This window comes from Pinus tabuliformis, chromosome 1_2, assembly GCF_031772625.1.
Source record: "Pinus tabuliformis cultivar Carrire ecotype Pingquan chromosome 1_2, CPIR1, whole genome shotgun sequence".
Classification (NCBI taxonomy): domain Eukaryota; kingdom Viridiplantae; phylum Streptophyta; class Pinopsida; order Pinales; family Pinaceae; genus Pinus; species Pinus tabuliformis.
Genome location: NC_142298.1, coordinates 277,852,796 through 277,873,702, shown reverse-complemented (window position 1 = coordinate 277,873,702; position 20,907 = coordinate 277,852,796).

Genomic DNA, 20,907 nt, shown 5'->3' with positions numbered 1-20,907 from the left:
ATCGAACTAGCTGGCAAGGCTTGCCTTGGGATTCCTGGGAAAGTTGAAGTGCAGGGAAGTAGATATTTGGTGAGAGGATGGCTTCTTTATCGTAAACCAAGAAGTACGGTGAGGTATTCAGAGAGGGTTCAAGTGTTACACGGTCAACCCATAGTGTATTCGTCAGGGTGGTATGCCAGTTATGTTGCTCAAAGAAAACGGTCTTCTTGATTATACGGATGAGGTTTTTATTCGTAGACTCTGCTAGACTGTTTCCTTGTGGATAGTAATTCGATGAATTCTTTAGCACAATACCATTTTGTAATGCAAATTCATAGAGTTTTAAAGATGAAAAATGAGTTTCATTATCAAAAACAAGTGATACCGGAACATCGAAGCATGAGATGATATTCTGTTGAAGGAAGTTGATGACCTCCTAGTTGTTCACTTGTTTGAGCGGAACTTCTTTTTTTCACCGCGTAAAGTAGTTAGTTGCTGTTAGGATATAGCGGTGTTGTTTTGACAAATGAGGGAAAATTTCCCCAACACTGTCTAGGCCCCACTGTCGCAATGGTTCATTCACTACAACAGGGTGCAGTGTGGCTGTTGATCTTTGTGTTCTGTTGACAGATCATTGACAGATCGGGCACTTTCAAGCATAGGCATGTGCATCCTTGAATAATGTGGGCCAGTAAAAACCAGCTCGCATAACCTTTTGTGCAGTGGTATTTCTCACAAAGTGACCCCTCGTAGATCCATCATGCAAATCTTGAAGCACCTTCTCTGATTCATGTGCTTCCAGGCACCTGAGAAAGACTCCATTACTGTGCTTTCTGTAAAGAAATCTGTGCACCGACTGATATGCTAAGGCTTTCAGGCATAATGCCCTCTTCTGTCTTAAAGAAAAGTGAGATCGCATGGCGTTGTGTTTAAGGTACTGGTGTACATCTATGTATCAAGAGGTTCCATTTTCCATGGGTGTTGCTCGCCTTATGTCATACATCTCAATCTCCTGCTCCCAACCGGCGAGCTCTTCTTTGTTCTCCGGAGAATGTACTGGTTCAGCTGCAAGTTTGCAGAGCCCATGTCCTTTGATCGTGTGCACTGGCTTGATTTCAAGGTCATATTCTTTCAAGCATGTCATCCATTTTGCACGTCGTTCTCCCAGCTCTTGTTGTACTAGCAACGTGCGGAATGCTGGGTGGGGAACAAAGACTATTTAGTGGTTCTTTAGCAAGTAAGGCCTGAAGTGTTTCATCGCCTTGTAAACTTCATAATCTTGCTTTTCAATGGCGGGATAGTTGAGCTCTGGTCCTTGCATGCTTGCGCTCATGAAAGAGATGGGACATTCATCATTAGCTTCGTCTTTCTAAGTGAGTACTGCAACTAGCGAGTTATTGGAAGTGAAGGTGTATAGCAGGAAATATTTCTTGAAATCTGGGTTGTAAAGTGCAAGCGCTTCTGCAATGGCCTGCTTAATCCAGGTGAATGCATGCTTTTCTTTCTTACCCTTGTTGTACACTACATCTTTCTTAATCATGTCCTGCATGGGCTTAACTATCTACACATAATCCGAGATGAACTTTCGAAGGAAGTTTATCTTGCCCAAGAAGGATTGCATGGCTTTCTTATGGATGGGGTAAGGAATCTATGTGATGGCTTGGACCTGGTCTAGATCCACCTTGATCCCACTCTTGGAAATGATGTGTCTGAGGAGGTTTCTTTTTGACACGGAAAATACGCTCTTCTTGGGATTCTAGAAATCCCATTGGCATCGCTCGAAAAATTTCTTAAGATGGCATATGTGGTCTTCTTGTTTTCTTGAGAACACAGTCACATCATTGAGGTATACCACCATGGTCTGCTCATTAAGTCTGTGAAAGGTGATGTCCGTAGCACATTGAAATGTTGCACCTATGTTTACAAGTCCAAACGACATTCGACTATAAGCGAACGTACACCATTTGGTACAGAAAGTAGTTTTGAGTCTATCACAATCTGCTACTAGTACCTAATTGTATCCTAAGAAACCGTTAAGGAGAGAGAACATATCTGCCCCATATATTGTTTGCAAAATATGGTCCATAGATGGCATCGGGTAATTATCTTTTTCTGAGGTGCGGTTTACATTCTAGAAATTGACACACAAGTGGATTTCCCCGAACTTCTTTCATATAGGCACAAGGTTGGAGACCCAAGTGGAATGTTGAAATTTGTATATGATCCATACATCCAACAGTTTAGTAAGCTCCTTCTGAATGAGGGGTTCAAGCGACGGATGTACTTTTCTCAGCTTCTGTTGATATGGCTTAATCCCTTCCTTGATTAGAATGATATGTTGGATGATCCGCGAATTGTAAGTTTTTAGGTCATCGTACGTCCACGCGAACACATCTCGATACTGTTTGAACAAGTGGATAAAGGCTTACTTCTCTTCTTGTGTACAACATGTACCAATATTAACAAACTTCGGATCTTGTTCTATTCCCATTTTTATCAATTCGTGCCTCATGGTTGAACTGTGGGTCTTGTTGTTCCTTAGCCCTTGGAACTGTTCTTGCAAGTCATATAGCTTTTCCAATGATGCCAAACATTTTGTGATAATGTGGCCTTTCATGTTACCAGCTTCTGGTTGCAGAGAGCCCTCGTGCTCGTCATCGTCTATCGTTGCATCTTTCAAAACGTCAGCGTTGGCCATAAAATGTAGTATCTGTTGATCATCATTAAAAATGCGTAAGTTATTTATGTTGTTTGGGATAGATGGTTTATGCAAAATTTCAATAATAAATATATCCTTAATCGGTGACATTCTCGAGGATGCATTGGCAGTTGCATTACGCGCATGTTGTACAACAATGATATTAAATTCTTGGAAAATTGTGGTTAGTTGCCAGACCTCTTCTTGGTAACCTTTGAGACGCGATGATAAAAAGTTAATGGTGATACGTACATGTCATACCACTATCTCTGAATCACCTACCACTTTGAGCATGACCACATTGAGGCTAATGGCTTTCTGCAAGCCCAATACCAGTGCTTCATATTATGCTACATTGTTCGTGCACTCAAACTCCAAGCGGCTTGACACTAAATGCTTCCTGTAGCAAGGGTCAATTAGAACACACCCAGCTCCTGAGTTGTCCTGTGTCTTTGACCCATCGAAGTACATAGTCCAAAACTCATCTATACACGGACCACTTGATGTGCTAGTACTGTTGCTTCTATTGTTGCTGCTACTACTGCTACTATTGGCACAATGTGTTGTACAGGTTTCATTACCATTAGTTGGGCGAGGAAGGATTCCCAATTGTGTGTGTGGTGGGGTTGGAGCTAGCCATGCAGGATAACACCCCTATGTTGTCTCAAGGAGGCAGTTGCCAAACATGAGTTATGTGAAAGCCAACGGTTCATTATGCTTCATGTACCTCTTCGATTCTACACAGATTTGGTTGCAATTTCCCTTGTATGGAAGCCACATGTGAGACCAGTCTGTAGAAAAGTATCCATCTAGCTTGATGGACCAGTCTCTGCTGAGTATCAAGCCATATGCTTTCAATATGTCCACAACAACTATGTTGATGCATTGGTGGACTCGACTATCATGGGATAGTCGGATGATCACGTCTTGTAGTTCACCAATGGCTAGTACTGATGTTTTATCAAGTTGGATGATTCCTGCGGATGTTTGCTCCATCGTGCATTGATCTTCTTGGCAATGGAGAGCGGCATAACGTTGGCTGCCACGCCAGAATCAACCAAACAGTTGTGAACATTGCATTTGAAAATTTCAAAAAATAGTAGGAATGGGGGGCAACTATGTGATTCTTCCATCTGGAGTGTATTGAGCGCAGTGTAAAGTGATCCAGGAGGTGTGCTTGCTCCCCTACTGGTAGAGGTTGTGTTGTATGTCGCTGTCTGTCCCAATGTTCGTGACAGGATATCTCGTTGGCTCTGGATCTTAGCCAACTCGAACAAACTGATGTTTTCCCTAGTTTTCTTCATATCATCAACAATGTTGTAATCCAGAGGTGGTAGACTCACAGAGGTGTCCAGGGTAAAATGATTGTTTGTGTTATTCGGCGGAGTGTTGTGAAAATTACTGCTCATGGATGTGTTTTTTCCGCTACTGTCCTCCCAGACTTGCTTTGCATTTTCTGCTTTGGGCCAACTAGTGGATCTGTCTTTCTTATCGGTAGTATGACCTTTTCTTGCATTTACCCAAGTGTGGGGGGAGGCCCTTTACTCCTAATATTGTAATGGTCAGTTTTCTCTCGGGACTGTCTCTTGGTGTTCGTCTTTTCCATCATTTGTGAGCACTGATACGCATTCACCACATGCTTAGAGCTTGATGGTTCGTCAGGTGCAACCTCTTCGTCATTGTCTGTGTCTTCTGATTGCTTCTGCATATTGCTTCCCGCATCGAGTGTACAACTGTAAAATCATTTGTGACTCGCTTCCAGCCTGACCAAGAGTTCTCAGGATGAATTTCTTTGTGGAAAGAATATAATTTCAGATCGGCACACTGTTTGAGTTGGAACACAGGCTTTTGCGCAGTTTTTGAAACAAACTAGTTGTTGCTTGATGCACTACTTGCCTGTCTTTGCCTAGGTGGGTGACTGCTTTCAAATGTGTTCATCTTACGTTGTTTGAGTTCGAACATTTTAGTGGACAAGCTCTTGACAAGACGAGTGAGGGTCTCAATGTTAGTTTCTTCCTTGTCTCTACCCTTGCTCGCCATTGCTTGGGACTTCTTTCTCACATACTTGGAATCTTTTTCCAATTCATCATCCTTGATGACTCCGACTGCACGAAGGTATTTTGCAACAGTGATAGCCTCTTCACAGTTTTCCAATAGTGTTGTTTTCACAACTCGCTTGACGAACTGCACGATGCTGGTTGGCAGTGCAGACGTGTAGTACTCAGTGGTGATGGAGTCATGAGGCTTAGTACCTACTACAAACTTATTCAATATACGTGTAAACCTCTGATTGAAATATTTTACTTTCTCTTTTCCCTCCATCTTGAGGCTCCCCAATTCTTTGAGTAGTATGGCTGGGGTCTTGTCATCAGCAAACTTTTCAAAGAACATTCATTTGAAAGAACTCCAGTTTTGTATGGAGTTGGGTGGAAGGCCGTGATACCAAGAAGTTGCACGGCCGTCCAAGGTACATATGAACAATCTACGTGCTACATCATCATAACGTACCTCAAGGGTTTGCAATTGTAGGTAGAAGTTGTCTAAGTGGTCTTTCGCCTTTACCATGTTGTCAGGGTTGAACTTAACATTCATTCTCTCAGCTCGCCTCTGCATCTTGTGCAAAACAGCTAGGAGATCCAACGGCCCCTGAGTCATCCATTAAATATTTGGTTTAGCCATCCCTTCATCTTCTTCATCCTCTTCCTCTCCTTCAGAGTCTGATCGTTCCAACTCTGAGTCTGTTGGTTCGTCTCCGCCTCTGCCTCCTCTGCTGCCTTCCCCTCCGCCTCCTACACTGAAGTCTGATCCTAGGATCACAAGAGTGTCTTATTTTCCTTATCGAAAGATTGGAGGTTCCTTTCCATCTTCGATATCTTCTCCTAGACCTTCAAGTGTGGCAAGGGCTGCTTCTTCCACTGATGATATAACAACTCTTGTGGGAGTGGCTTTGAGCTTTCTCGTTGCGCATGAAAGATGATGTATGTCTAGGATCAGTCCAATAGCTTTCGCGAACTGGAGAGTGATGGGACGAACGGAGAAAAGGTGTTTATATGGACTCTCATGTTGAACACTAGGATGTGAGGAGTAACCAATCGCAGAGTCATGTGTAGGTGAGAGGGAGTGTGAGTTACTACCTTGACTAGATGATTGATGAATGAGTGTGAGGGAAATTTCAGCCATATACAATTGGTTTCCCTCCTTCTAGCGCAAGAAATGTTTATGGTGTTGGACCCGCCAACATTCAAGGGATCACCTCAGTATGAAGTCCCAACTAGTCCTCACACCGTTTGGTGTGGGAGTACCACGTAGTATGATGGCTGGGTTGCCATTGTCTTAAGATTTGCCTCAACTCTTGCTTGTAAACACAGGATAGTGGTTTTCTTTTCTTTGAGAAGTGAGGTTCGTGTTCCTAGTGAATGTAAGTGTCACTTTTGTCAATGGTTCTTTCACTGTCGAGGGAGAGGGTGAGAGTGAGTTCCAAGTTGATTGGGAGTAGTCCCAACACTGCTAGGAACACAAAACACAATAGGACATGCACAGATTCCAGCGGGCAGTCCACACGGATGTCACACTCACAAAATACAAGGTAAGATAACACGTACAACACTCAAATATCAATCTGAACGAGTGCAACGGTTGTTACAACAAGCTTCATGTGAAAGGTTTGTCTGATGTCCGGAAGAGCAGTCTACACGGGTGAGACAATGTTAACAACATATACAACACATTTCCATTAATAGATTATGCAATATAACAAATGAAATAGTTCAGATGTAGAACACATGTTAAGCAACATGCATTGCAAGTGTTAAAGATCAATCTTACAAAAGATACAATACATTTGTGAAAATGTGTTGGCCTATTAGCAGGCTTCTGAATTAAGTGAAAGTTCCAAGACACATCGTTACACCATACATCACTAACCCTGAGTGCGGGGTGTTGGAGCCACTACTTACTCCTCAAATAAAATATTACAGACTCTCTTGGCTATGTGGGAGGAGCTGAGGTGAAAATTTCTTTACATGTACAAATGAGGGGGTAATTATAGCCAAGGGTGAAACTAACCCTTGCGGCTGTCCAACTACCCCCATGACCATTTGACTTCCATGACTTTTCAACTTACATGACTCTTTGTTCAACAAGTGGGTCTCCTGGACTTCCAAGTTACATCACATTGATTGACAACAAGCCCATAGTGGAGATGTGGGCGACATGACTCATGATGTGACTCGACATGACTTGACATGACACTATTGATACATTCACGCTGCTGATGGAGTGCATGTCGAGCTATAGTTTTGATGGGTGATGGATTTCTTCATGGTGTATCATAGCTTCACCTCCGCATGGCGAAGTGCGCAGAGTCTTCAATGGTCCTTGGTTCGCTTAATGAAGCTTTAGCATGTTATCCTTTGCTTGCATGCTGGAAGGCTTGACAGGTTCATCTGTTTGTGAAGGTGCATGTTCATTGCATTCGTCCGCTTCACATCCTTTGTTCGTTCATCCATTGGTGAACCTGTCTTTTCGCATGTGCTCCCTTTGTTCATCCCGTTCATCGTCTTGCCATGTTTGTTGGTGTACTTGTACCTATATTCACTCATGACGAGATGACATCAAATCCAAAACCTCTTAGTCTACCATGAAACATGATCATTTTGAATGTAGGTGACTGAGAGAGGCAGCAAAGTTGTGAAGCAGGATGATGGCTCTAGGCACTGCTAATGAAAACTGTGCAAGAGTCACTAAGTGATGGAGACAAGCAATTTGATTCGACGGTGACTGTCTGCGAGGTCTGGCTCGGCTGGGAGGCAAAATTGCGCAAACTTTTGGAGGAACAGTCTTGGGTGCTGGAAGGCAATGTAGGCATGCTCTACGCATTTTTTAGAACAAACGGGCAGCGAGGATGGATAGCTAGATTTGCAAAATTTTCTAAAGGAACGAGCCAGGATACATGAAGGGTCAGCAGGTAGGGATTGTGCAGTTTATTAGGGGAACTTCCCAGGAGACTGGCAACCAAAACTATGTGATTCCCAGAGGGAACCACCAGTTGGCTGCTGGGGTCACTTGCAGCCAAAACTACGTAATTCCCAGAGGGAAGTGCCAGTTCGCTGTTGGAGTCACTGGCAGCATAAACTGCACAATTCCTGGAGGGAATTGGCAGTCTACTGCTAGGGGCTTCTGGCAAGGAAAACTGCACTGAGGTCTGGAGGTTGGCCTGCTAATCATCTCTGTGCAATTTTTGAGCTGAGCTAACTGATGGGCAGCAGAAGGCCTACTCATGAGCATTATGAAATTTCTGAGATGAATATTTGGTCTACTTTCCAGGTGACTGACTGGGAAAATTGTGCAAATTTTTGAGGGAGACAGGGATTGGCACTTGGTGTTTGTCCGACCTATCTATGCAATTTCCTTATTTAGTTGAGTGGGAGAGGTCAGTGGCCTCTGAACAATTTTTGAAGGGAGTCAGTCCCGAGGTGTACTACTGGGTCCGACTGTCCAGGTGGCCAACATGAGAGTTGATTGGATTGCTTGTGAGTAGCGCAGCTTGAAAAGACTAGCTTAGTGCTTTTGCATTGTTCTAGTTGACAGTGGATCGAGTCGATGGCAGGATGATTGTTCAGCTGTCAAAGGGGAGTCTGGTCGTCAGAAATTTTAGCAAAAAGTGTGTGAACAATCGATAGATGCATAGGTGATCATACGAACACACACTCGCATGAATTGACAACGAAACGATTAAACCATCCAAACTTACATGTTCAACATGATTAATTCACAGTGTCAGTAACAAGCGTGACACTCGTGATTGATCATTCATTGATCGATACAACGCTTGTGCGATAGTGAATGTGACTCCATGTGTGAGTGTGATAGATGCTTTCATAGCGAACACAACAATCACATACGAAGCGAAGACTTTGAGCATTACCAGAACATGGTCGTAAGCATAACTTAGACATCAGCATGCAGAGAATTGAATGCAATGGACAAGCAAGGTGGATGTGAAGGCTCACACGAGCTCACAGAGTGAACCTGAGTGTGTGTAGCCATCAAGTGAAACTCTTCAAGGGAGGCTTCAAAATTGTTGTAGGCCAAAATTTTGGAGGGTGGTTGTAGCTGCTACAATACCATGTAAGGAAAAATGAAGGAAATTGAAGGAAAAAGAAAAGAAAAAGGAAAGGAAACAAAAGGAGAGGGAGAACATTCTATGCCTATATTTGTCACTCTTAGTTACTCTTGATCACTTCTTTGGTATTACTGGAGCATTCTAGCATTCACTTGGACGTTGAGGCATTCTTGCTTGGGTTTGGAGAGAGATAGAATTTGGACAGAAGTAAGCAAGCAAGCAAAGGAAATCGGGGCAGTGAAGAACAAGGTTGGAAAAGCAACTACTCCAGGAGAACATTTCAGATAACAAGTTGCATGTGTGATTTCCTTGTTGAGATTTGAATGCATGGTACATGCATTTGGTTATTTGGTTACTTTGTTGTCATAGACATGGGATTTTCCTGGATTGATACTGGTTTCATCCTTGCCTTGTCATTTCTTGGATAGCCATGATGTAGTGGTTCCCTATTTTGGTGTTAAGTTTTAGATGGATGATAGATTTCAAATCCTAGTGAGGTTGTTGTCTAGTCAATTTAACGTCTTAAATTGCTCTACATAAATTATCAATCAGGGTATCGTAAACTGATGAAGTGTGGTGCACCATATGTGCTTATTTAACCTTTTTCTTACTTCGTTGTTTTATAGTTTTTGTTTTATTTTGGGGTTTTGTTCTTGTTAATCCCCTAAAGTGTCTAATGCAAATGGAAATCCTATTCGTAAGTCTCTAGAAGGCAAGTATGGATACAGATTTTAAGGCAATTATGTCCTCTATAATGATTTCTAGAACTTAACACTTCAAAAGGTATTAGAATGTACTAGTGATGACAGTAATGCTTGAACAAGAATGGAAAATGTGCTACTATTTAAACAAATAAGTAATGAACTACTGATCATGAAACTATTATCTCTGCTGCTGTCTAAATACAGAAAAGCGATTTAAGCTATTGCACTCAAAGAAATAAAAAATTGCAAGGAAAGTAAAACTAAAATCAAATTACACATTCATAATTCGATCCCTCGCCAGTAGTCCAGCTATGGCTTTCGGAGGTAATCATCAATGTCATGAGAAATCTGATATCTAATTGCAGAAAAGTAAAACTAAAATCAAATTACACATTCATAATTCGATCCCTCGCCAGTAGTCCAGCTATGGCTTTCGGAGGTAACCGACAATGATATGAGAAATTTAATATCTAATTGCAGAAAAGTAAAACTAAAATCAAATTACACATTCATAATTCGATCCCTCGCCAGTAGTCTAGCTATGGCTTTCGGAGGTAACCGTCAATGATATGAGCAATTTAATATCTAATTGCAGAAAAGTAAAACTAAAATCAAATCACACATTCATAATTCGATCCCTCGCCAGTAGTCTAGCTATGGCTTTCAGAGGTAACCGTCAATGATATGAGCAAGTTGATTTCTAAACTAACTAACAAAGCAAGTAAAGAAGACTGAAATCAAAACAAAATTGGAATTAAAAAAAAACTAAGAAAATCAAAGTCAGCAGAGAGGGTAATCTCATCTCACTAGTTGATGCAAAAACATATAAAGAAAAACTAATCTACAATCAACCGGTTGAACACACTTGCATGAATTAAAATTGCATGAATGAAAAATCTAATCTATTAAAGTTGAAAGCAATCAAATGACATAATGAAATCAAAGCAAAATTACAAAATGAAATCTACTCTACCTTACATTCTAATATGCTCCATGACATCTACTTCACATCTCCTTCCATGTTGAGAACATCAAATCTTTATTCAAATTCTTCAAAATTACAAAGTACAACAAAGCTCTCCAAAGCTTTCAAAAGCCATCTCACAAGCTAACAAGCTTAATAACTAACAAACTAAGACTTAAGAACTAACAAATGAAGGAGAGAGATCTCCTATTTATACAAAAAGATGAGAAGCCATCTCATTAATGAGAATCCATGAATCTCTCCCTCTACCTCTAGAGTCCTAATCAAAATAGGAACTAATAAGACACATGTCTTCTTAGAGTTACAATATAATTAGGAGATGTGACACATATCCTCATGATCCCATGATTCTTTCCACTCAAATTTGAATTTGGCCTTAGAGTGCCACATAAGGGTCTTCTAGAAGCCTCCTTTCAACCTATACATGTCAACAATCTCAACCCATTTGTTAGGTATAAGCATATGCACATTATTTTCTAATTTTTAACCACAAATTCACTTAAAAATATTAGAATTAATAAAGTTTGGAAAACCATAAATGTGGCCCAATGATAATGAAAGTGGGATGAATGTGGTGACATAGTAGTGAAATGGAGGTGATATAATGGACATAATAGTGAAAGTGTAATGGAAATGAATGACATTTTCAAGATTCAACAACTGTCTCGGGAAAATTCCTAAGGGTCGAGGGTGGAGATGGGCATTCTCCTATAACTCTTGACGGATGGGTGTAGACAGGAAAATTCCTCTGGGTATTATGAATAATTTAGAGGCATCCAAATTTGTTTTATTTTTGGTGATTTCTTGACTGATTTAGGTGAAATCACTGTGGTGAAGGGTTGAGGTGGTTAAGCTCTAGAAGCCCTAGTTTGTTCCATAGAAAATTTTAAGGGTAAAATTAGGAGGCTATTTAATTTAGTTTGGAGAGCTTTTTATAAATAGGGGTTTGAATATGCATCACCCGATGTTTATTAAAGAAAAAAAATAGTTCTAAACCATTAGCACATGGGAATTTGATAGGGAGAGTTTAAAAAATTATTTCACCTTGCAAAATCCAAACTACATTCTCCCATTGGCCCTATTTTTATGGTAATAACAAGTATCAAGATATATTTCACCCTATTTTATGGGAATACTAATTATTTGGATTTGTTTCTCCTCATGGAATTTATTTTCACTCTATTATATTTTTCTATTAACCCAAAATTGTTGGAATTTATTTTTTTCCAATAAAATTCAAACTACATTCTCCCATTCACCCTATTTTTATGGTAATGGAAAGTATCAAGATATATTTCACCCTATTTTTATGGGAATACCAATTATTTGGATTTGTTTCTCCTCGTGGAATTTATTTTCACTCTATTATATTTTTCTATTAACCCAAAATTGTTGGAATTTTTTTTTTTCCAGTAAAATGTATCCCGCACTTCATGGAATGTGGAATCATGGGTTTATAGGAATTGGGGGTTTATATGAAAGTCATTCCATCACTATTTAAACAACCATTGCAATGGAGAGATCAATTTTTCAATTCTCCAATGTTAATTTGACATCTAGCAAACACAAATATTCAACTATCTACATTTTAATTTGGTAAGCATTCACCCACGTTCATGTTCTTTAAATGTTCAGATGAAGAAACTATGTAACACGCCTCCTCCCATATATACCCACTTTCACTAGCTTGCTCGAGGTAAACATGAGTTTATGGTTACCATGACATGACTCAACCTCCTAGATAACCTTAAGGAAATGGAGCCGATAAAACAAGACCATACTAACTTCCCTCAATTGCTACAGACCACCAGGAGCTAACCAACCACTCCAGGTGCCCAACCCCTGAGTTAAATTTATTTTTTAGTTAACTAGACCCCCACTTTCTCCCATGACAAGGCCTCCAAGCGATTTCAACCCTCCATCCACTCCCACAAGCCTATTGCCCAATGACTATAGTCTTTTTCCCTCAATTTTGTGCCAGCGGCCCCAAGATTTGAGCCAATTTTTCAGGGGTAGGATCCATACCTCTTTCCAAAACTTAATGAAACTCCTAGAAATGATAAATAACACAAATACAAAGCCTCTAACACAAAACTTAATCAAGGACTTGACCTAGCACGTTGTAACCATGACAGTCCTTCCATCAAACACATTGAAAACATAAGAACTATAGGTCATGGATGCATATCTGAACATGGTGATCTGAAACTTATTTTAGGTTTACCAAGAAGGACTAATGATCTCTCACAATATCTACAATAACATCTATTAGGTCATGCATTCATTAACCATTCATTTATCAATCAAACATGAGAAGAGCCATAATTTGAATTTGTCCTCGAACCATGCTTATAACCATAATATAACCAGATAAATAACAACGATAGAACAACCATTAAAGCCTCATAATAGCAAGTACATTTGCTCATGAAATACAAGAGGAACTCAGATCTTATTGACATTTATGAAATCCATCCAAGTCAGGGACTTCCACATACCAAACAACTATAGATTGGGTTGAACCAAGTATTTTTTTCATCCAATCACCCCCATACCATATTCCAAGCATGAATGTGGGATCTCATGGGATAAACCAATCCATAAAAACCAAGGGAACCCAGAGGTTAAACAACCTCCACCCTCACACTATCATGATTTCACCCAAATTGGTTCTGAGATCACAAAACCAAACAGAGCTTGGATGCCTCATAATTCCTTCATCATCCCTTGAGGAATTTTCTTGTCTTAACCCACCTATTGAGGGCTTCCCGGAGAAAACCATCTCAACCCTCAACTCTTGGGATTTTCCTGAGACAACCTCACCCAGATCCAAAACCTTCTAGTAATCTAAAGCTCAACCAAGAATGAAACCCATCACACCATGGGTATCTGAAAATGGCAAGGGACCACTGTCGAAACCTAGAAAACCCCATGCTTATGACTATAAACGAACCAAATACACACATGCATGTACCATGCTGATGAGCCTCGGTATTGCAACAAGGATGTTGAAACTCCCAAGGCTACCGACTTTAATTATCAACCCAAGGTTCGTACAAACTTAAGAGGTATCAACACTATATGTGCATCTTATAATGTGTCCTCCCTTTGCTCTCATGATTTAATGGAGTGCAGGGAAAATTTTAAGAACCCCCCTAAATTTATAAATATAATAAATGGGCGAATCTCCATGGTATATAGGAAAAATGGAAGGCGATTTTATCAATAATATAATATGTATATATAATTTTTTGGCGAATCTCTCACCAGGCATGGCGAATATTTTACTCAATTATAAAATATTGTAAGATCTTGGCGATTCTTTCACTAAATAATAAAACTTTGTAAAGTCCTAGTGAATCTTAGCATAGGCTACATGCTGGTTTAATTCCCCCATTTAAATAGGCTACATTCCAGGTGAATACCATGGGTCAATACCATGTGCCACTTTTATTTTTATTAATTCTAATATTAGGGTTAATAATGGTTTTTTGCATGGTATTAATAACAATCTAGTCCATGGTATTTCTCCCATATTATTTTGGCCATAGGTTTCACCTAAATATAACCCATTTTTTGAGTGTTCATAAATATAAGGTGACTTATGGAGTAAATATAAAAAAATGTTTTATTTGTTTACCATACCTCTCGTTTATTTATATTTTTATTAATTTACCATATCTCTTTTACAAATATGGTATTTGGCCCATAGGATTCACTTAAATAAAACCTCTTTCTTGAGCCTTCATAAATAGAATGAGGGTTATGGACTAAATATAAAAAGAGGTTTTATTTATTTACGATACGTCTAGTTTATTTATATTTTTATTTATTTACCATACCTTTTGAGTAAGTATAAAAAGAAGTTTTATTTATTTACCATACCTCCACTTTACTTATATTTTTATTTGTTTACACCCTTACATGTATATAAGGTGACTTATGGAGTAAATATAAAAAATGTTTTATTTATTTACCATCTCTCTCATTTATTTATATTTTTATTAATTTACCATACCTCTTTTATAAATATGGTATTTGGCCCATAGGATTCACTTAAATAAAACCTATTCTTGAAAATGGGCGAATGGAAGGTTGTAAGTCCTAATTTCAAGGGCTAAATTTACCTTTTTTACCCTCTCCCTTAAAATAAGGTGGGCTATTTGAGGTGATTTGTAAAAATGTACTATGATACAAAATATTCGCCCACTAAAAATTTAAAACCCCTTAATTTCGCCAAAGGGCGAACATTCGCCCCTAAAATTATCCTTGATGGAGTGCATGTACTGAAGTCAAATCCTAAACTAATTGCAAAAAATGAAATGTTCGAAATGGAACCTTAACCTATTGCAAGAAAGAAAGTACAAGGAAAGAAACCTACTCTAAAATATAATGAACTAAATGTAAAATAAACCTAGCTTAACCCTATTTATCACATGTGATGATTTAAACTAACTAAGAATGGAATTTGATCTAGGGAGTACTAATTGTTGCATGCATGTGCTAATTAAAAAATAAAATGAACTCTTTTTCTTTATCTTTTCATTTTATAAATGCTAATCTTTTCTTGTTCTTTTACAGGGGAGACAGGTGGGGAGGAAGAGGGGTACAATGGTTTAGATGGCTTGGAGGGAAATTAGGGGCCTAATCCTGGCTTCTAGTGATGATTTTTCTCAATTCAAGCTCAAAACAGGTCACTACAGGTTTTCTTACAGGAATTACTAGTTCCTACAAGATGTCTACAGGATCCCCTGTTTTATTACAAAAAGCAGGCCGAAAGCTTAGGAAGTGGTCTAGAAGGTGGAATGGAACTTGGGAAAGGATGATAATTGGAGAATAAGGCATGGAGGTGGTGGAAACTACCGAGAACTCAAGCAAGGGCTTCAAGATGAGTGGATTTCCTCAATGGAAATGGCAATTTTTGCTTTGGCGACATGGGTGGATGAGGCTTGGATGAGGTGAACGAGATGAGCTCTCCCTGCAATATAGAAGCTCCTACAACAACACACATTATTTTCTGCATCTATCCACAAATTCATCTATACATGGGAAAAATTTATTAAATAATGTAAAATTACTTGGTCTAAAAATCATAAATTCGAGAACTAGTGAGCTAGTAAATCTATCAAATGCCTAACCTAATCAAGTGCAAATGCAATGGGGTAAATATTTTTATTAAATAGAATGTTTTTGTGATCTAATGCAAGTGGAACCAACTCGATTTAAGCTCGTTATCATGCTCTAAAAAATAGAAGAAATTTATTGTTCTTTGCTAAAAAGGAGTTCCAGAAATCTAGATTTGGGAATAAGAAGACTAATCCAAGTAGATAAATGATTACTATGACCTTCCAAATATTTTCCAATGATGAAATGATGCTTTTGACCCTGCAAAATAACTTATATTAACTATTTAACCCAATACTACAACAAGAAATCATTAATACTAAATGCAAAAATAGAAAGAAACAAGAACAAGAGATGCATGTGAATAAGAAGTGAAAAGAATAAAAACAAATGATACAAAAGGGCTATGAGTCTCCTGGGATAACCAAGCCCAAGGAAAATCAGAGACCTATGGAGGAGAACAAGATTTAAAAGCTGAACATGACACCAATATTCATTATTTTCATACAATTACATCCCTACAAGAAAATACAATGGAGCTGCAAAAATACAAGTTCTCTCCACAAGAAGACTTATAAAAATCCCCCCCCTAGAGGCAAATTCGACTTGGTGCTTATACAAAATGATTAGAAATCATTCCCCTGAAAGGAGGAATCTTTCCCCACCAAAATCCCTTGATTAGTGGATCTAGTTCCCAATACTAGGAATCTGCATTAAATAGCAGGGAACACATTCGTAGATTTTCTCAATCATTGGATTTCCATAATTTGTGCCATAATTCCATAATATCTTGTTGATTTATTATTTAATATTGATCCTCCTATAGTAGGGAGCAAATCCCTAAATTATATCCTCCTCCAAATCTTCATAATTTGCCCAATATTCTCATAATATTCCACAAAAATAAATAATATTAGGCACAAATATGCAATTATTCATAAACCTTCCTAATGAGTAAATTAAAGTTAAAAATACATTATCTAATGCAAGAAGAGAGTTTAATATGCCGAAGGATGGTTAGATGGACCTTAATTTATGTTTAATTTAGAGGCATGGGCCTTAACTTATGTCTAATTTAGAGGCCCATCACATGCATGCCAAAACTAGCCAGGAAATCATACTTGCAACCTGTTACTTGCAAGTATTCTCACTGAAGTCACTTGATCCAACCTTTCCTTTTCTTTTTTTGTCCTTCCATTACTTGCTTGGTTTCCTTCTCCTCTTTGTGATCTTCTCCTCTCTGAGACTAATTCCAAAACAAAACTAACAGAAGGTTGACGAAAAAACTCTGAAATGATCCTCATAAGCCTTTTTATCATTTAGGCTTCTAATTTCTTTATTTTTCCTCTATTTTCCTTCAATTTCCTCATCACATGCAACATGTGACCTTTCACCTCCCTTTTCTCCTATTTTACTTTATTTTCATAAATAAAATGCCAATTAATGCCTATTTACCTTTTCCAATGCATTTTCCAATTTCCCTTTAGCCATAATAAACAACAAGTGATGCCCACTTGGATACTTTTCCCAAAATCCATCTTGGAATACGTGTCCCATGACCTTGGTCTTATTTTTTCTTTATTGCCTTTATTACATGAACTTTTAACTTAGGGTTGTTACAGACCCCTCCCCTTAAGGGGAACACCGTCCTCGATGTTCAATTACACCTACAACCAGCGAAATCACTGAAAACCAAAACATAATACCCATGGAGATTTATAACCCAGTGTATTACAGTATTTACAATGAACAACCTACTCAAGAGTAAAACCATCATGACAAACATGACAGCATGACAACCATACTGCTTATTGAAGCTTTATAACACATCTCATTGCAGTATTTATAATAACAACCATACATAAATATGTACATATATCAAAAACTCATTTGAATCCACCAGAAAACAATGAAGGATACATAGTCTGCATCTGATCAGCCATCTCCCATGTAGCTTCATTGGGCCCAAAGTGCTTCCACTACACTTTAACTTGCTCGATTTATTTGTTCTAAAGCATGAGTTGTTGTTGTTGCAATATGCACAGAAGTTCTGACTGGAATTATCATTTTGGCTCCACTTGAAATACAGACCAATCAATAACATGATCAACATCTTTTACATGTCTCTTAAGCAATGAAACATGGATAACATTATGGAATTTCATTGTCATAGGTAGTGCAAGTTTGTAGGCCACTGGTCTAATCCTCTCAAGGATCTCAAAAGGATGGCAATATCGAGGTGACAACTTGGCACATGAGCCAATCCACAAGGAGCTCTCCTTGGGCTTGATGCGCAAATACACATGCTCCCCAACATGAAACTCCTTAAATGTCATGTGTTGGTCTGCATAACCCTTTTGTCTATCTTGTGTTGCCTTTATATTGTCCTATGTAACCTGCATTTCCTATTCCATTCCATCCAACATGTACATTCCTATCAATACCTTATTCAATACATCACTCCAGTTGATGGGAGTATTACAACTTTGCCCATAGAGCACCTCAAACAAACTCATCCTCACTGACTTCTGATACCCATTGTTGTAAGAAAACTCAACCAATGGAAGATGCTCCTCCCACTTCCACTGTCAATACATGACATGCATCCTCATCATATCCTCCACGATCCTATTGATCCTCTATGTCTATCCATCTATTTGTGGATGATAAGTTGTACTTAAGTCCAACTATGTACCCAAACTTACAAATAACTCCTTGCAAAACCTAGAATTGAACTTAGCATCTATGTCCGACACAATCTTCTTTGGAACACCATGCAATCTAACTATCTCCCTGATGAAGACTTGTGCTACCTCACTAGCTAAATAAGTAGTCTTCATTGGAATGAAGTGAGCTACCTTGCTCAACCTATCAACCATAACCATGATGGAATCATGTTGCTTCGATGTCCTTGTGTAACACCCCTAGTGAAAAGTTCATGTAATAAAAGTTAATAAAGGAAAAATAACACCACGGTTAAGGAACACTTATTCCAAGATGGATGTTAGGAAAAGATATCCTAGTGGGCATCACTGGATGTGTGTTTTGGGTAAGGAAAATTAGCAAAGGCTAAGGCAAAAGCATTAAAAGGAAAAAATGCATTTTGGCACATTTATTTACGGAAATAAAAGAAATTAGGAGAAAAGTATGGTGAAAGGTCACAGGTTTCATGTGAGCAGGAAATTGAAGGAAAATAATGGAAAATGAAGAAATTAGAGGCCTCATGCATAAAAAGGCTTTGAGGATTAGTTCATGGCTTTTGTCAAGTTCAAGTTTTGAGCTCTCTCATATTCTCTCTCTATCTCAATCTCTTGGTCACTTAGAGTTTTCTTGTAGCACTCTAACTTTGGATCAAGGAAGGAAAGGGAAAGCAAGGAAGGATTAAGGAAAGGAAAGCAGGATCAAGCAGCTTCAGCAGGAATACTTGCAGGTAACCTTTTGCATGTGTGTTTTCCTAGCTAATTTGGACATGCATGGCTTTGCATGTTGGTGTATTGTTCTCTTGTTGTTGGTGGCATGGTTTTTCCAGGTTATGACAGTGATTTTTAGCCTAGACTTTCCTTTTTCTGAATGCCATGATATGTTACGATGTTTATTTCAGGTTTTGAGCTTTGGTTTTCCAGATGTATTTCAAAATTTGTGGCGGAGGTGGTCTCAAGTTCCATTCCCAAAGGCCTAGGAATCCATTTACCGGTTTTGGCGAGTTACACGATAAAGCCAGAGGGAGATGTATTGGTTTAGGGCCTAGTGATCGGATTTGGATTGCGGTAAAGCCTGAGAGACAAGGAGATAGAAAATTCCTTGAGGATAGTGATGGATTATAAATGGTGTTCCAAGTTCTGTTTGGTTGTGGTCAGAGCATCGGTTTTGGTGTGATCACGGTTTGATGAGGGTGGAGGTGGTTTAACCTCTGGATTCCCTTGGTTGTTCTTGGATTGGTTGTTCTATGAGATTCCACATTCAGGCTTGGAATATGGAATGGGGCTGACTAGCTGAAAGAGAGATTTGGTTCAGCCATGTCTATGGTCGGGTGGTATGTGGAAGTCCAAAACCTGGTCAGATTTTAGTATGCTTAATAAAAGCTAAGTTCTCTTACTTTTGCATTGATTTATATGTGGATTTAATGGTTGTCTTATCTCTGATATTTACATGTTTTATGTATAAGCATGGTTAAATGACTAGTTCATGTCATGGTTATTTCATGTATTTACTTGTAACTGTTAAATGGATGGATGCAAGACCTAATTGATGATGTAGTAGTTAAATGGAGAAGGAGGCAATCCTTCTGGTTATGTTTCATAAGTTGTTTCAGTCATTTATGCTCTATCTTGTATCCTAGACATGTAGGTGTCATTGATGCCAAGTGCTTGACAGAATGTCAATCCTGGTTGGGGATGCTCAGGCCTAGTCCTGAGGTTGATTTTGATTTAACAACATTTTTATCATGCCTTTAATGAATTTTGAAGGTTATAGCAATTTTTGGGCAGGGGCAGAGATTCTGGGGCTAGAAAAGTGGCTTAAATTCCAGGGTCACTGGCACTGAACTGGTAATTTTGGTCCATAATAACTGGTAGGAAGGCCTGTGAGAACAACTTTAGGTTGTTGGTCGCTCCCTTGCCCATAGCATGAGAGCAACTATGGCTTAAGATATCCATAATAGTAGTGGGACCCAGGGATAGGTTGTCTGAGTGGCTAACTTGTCTCCTGGGGGTTCTATTGATGACGTTGGATGATTGTGTGTGATGTTTCATTGATTCTACTTCCTTAAGGTCACATAGGAGGTTGAATATGATCATAGTAGCCTCTCGTCTCATGTTTACCCTAGATGGCATGGTTACTTTGGGTATACCTGGGAAGAGTTGTTACAGATTGGTATCAAAGCATGGTTCACCCCTCAGACTAGATGGGTGGTATGTGTTGGTCATGCATGCATGTCAGTTGAATGTGTGTCTCTTACACGTGTGTTCCATGTGCTTGTTTCATTTCATCATGTTGATCATGGTAGAAGAAAGGTTATCATAAGGAACTTGATGTAATTTTGTGGAATGTATCGTCAGAAGTATATGACTGGTTACAAGAATTGATTGTTTGTGCTTGACTACATGTGGTTATGTGTATGTGTAGTTTCTTATGCATTGCTTATGCATGGTGATAGTTGCATGTTGTAATGTGTAAAAGGGAATAATGGTTGTTGTCATGCATGAGGTCATAGCATGCATTGTTGATATGGTCTTAAATTGATGATTGGACCCTACTTAGAATGATGTTTATGCGTTGATGCACGTATTCAATA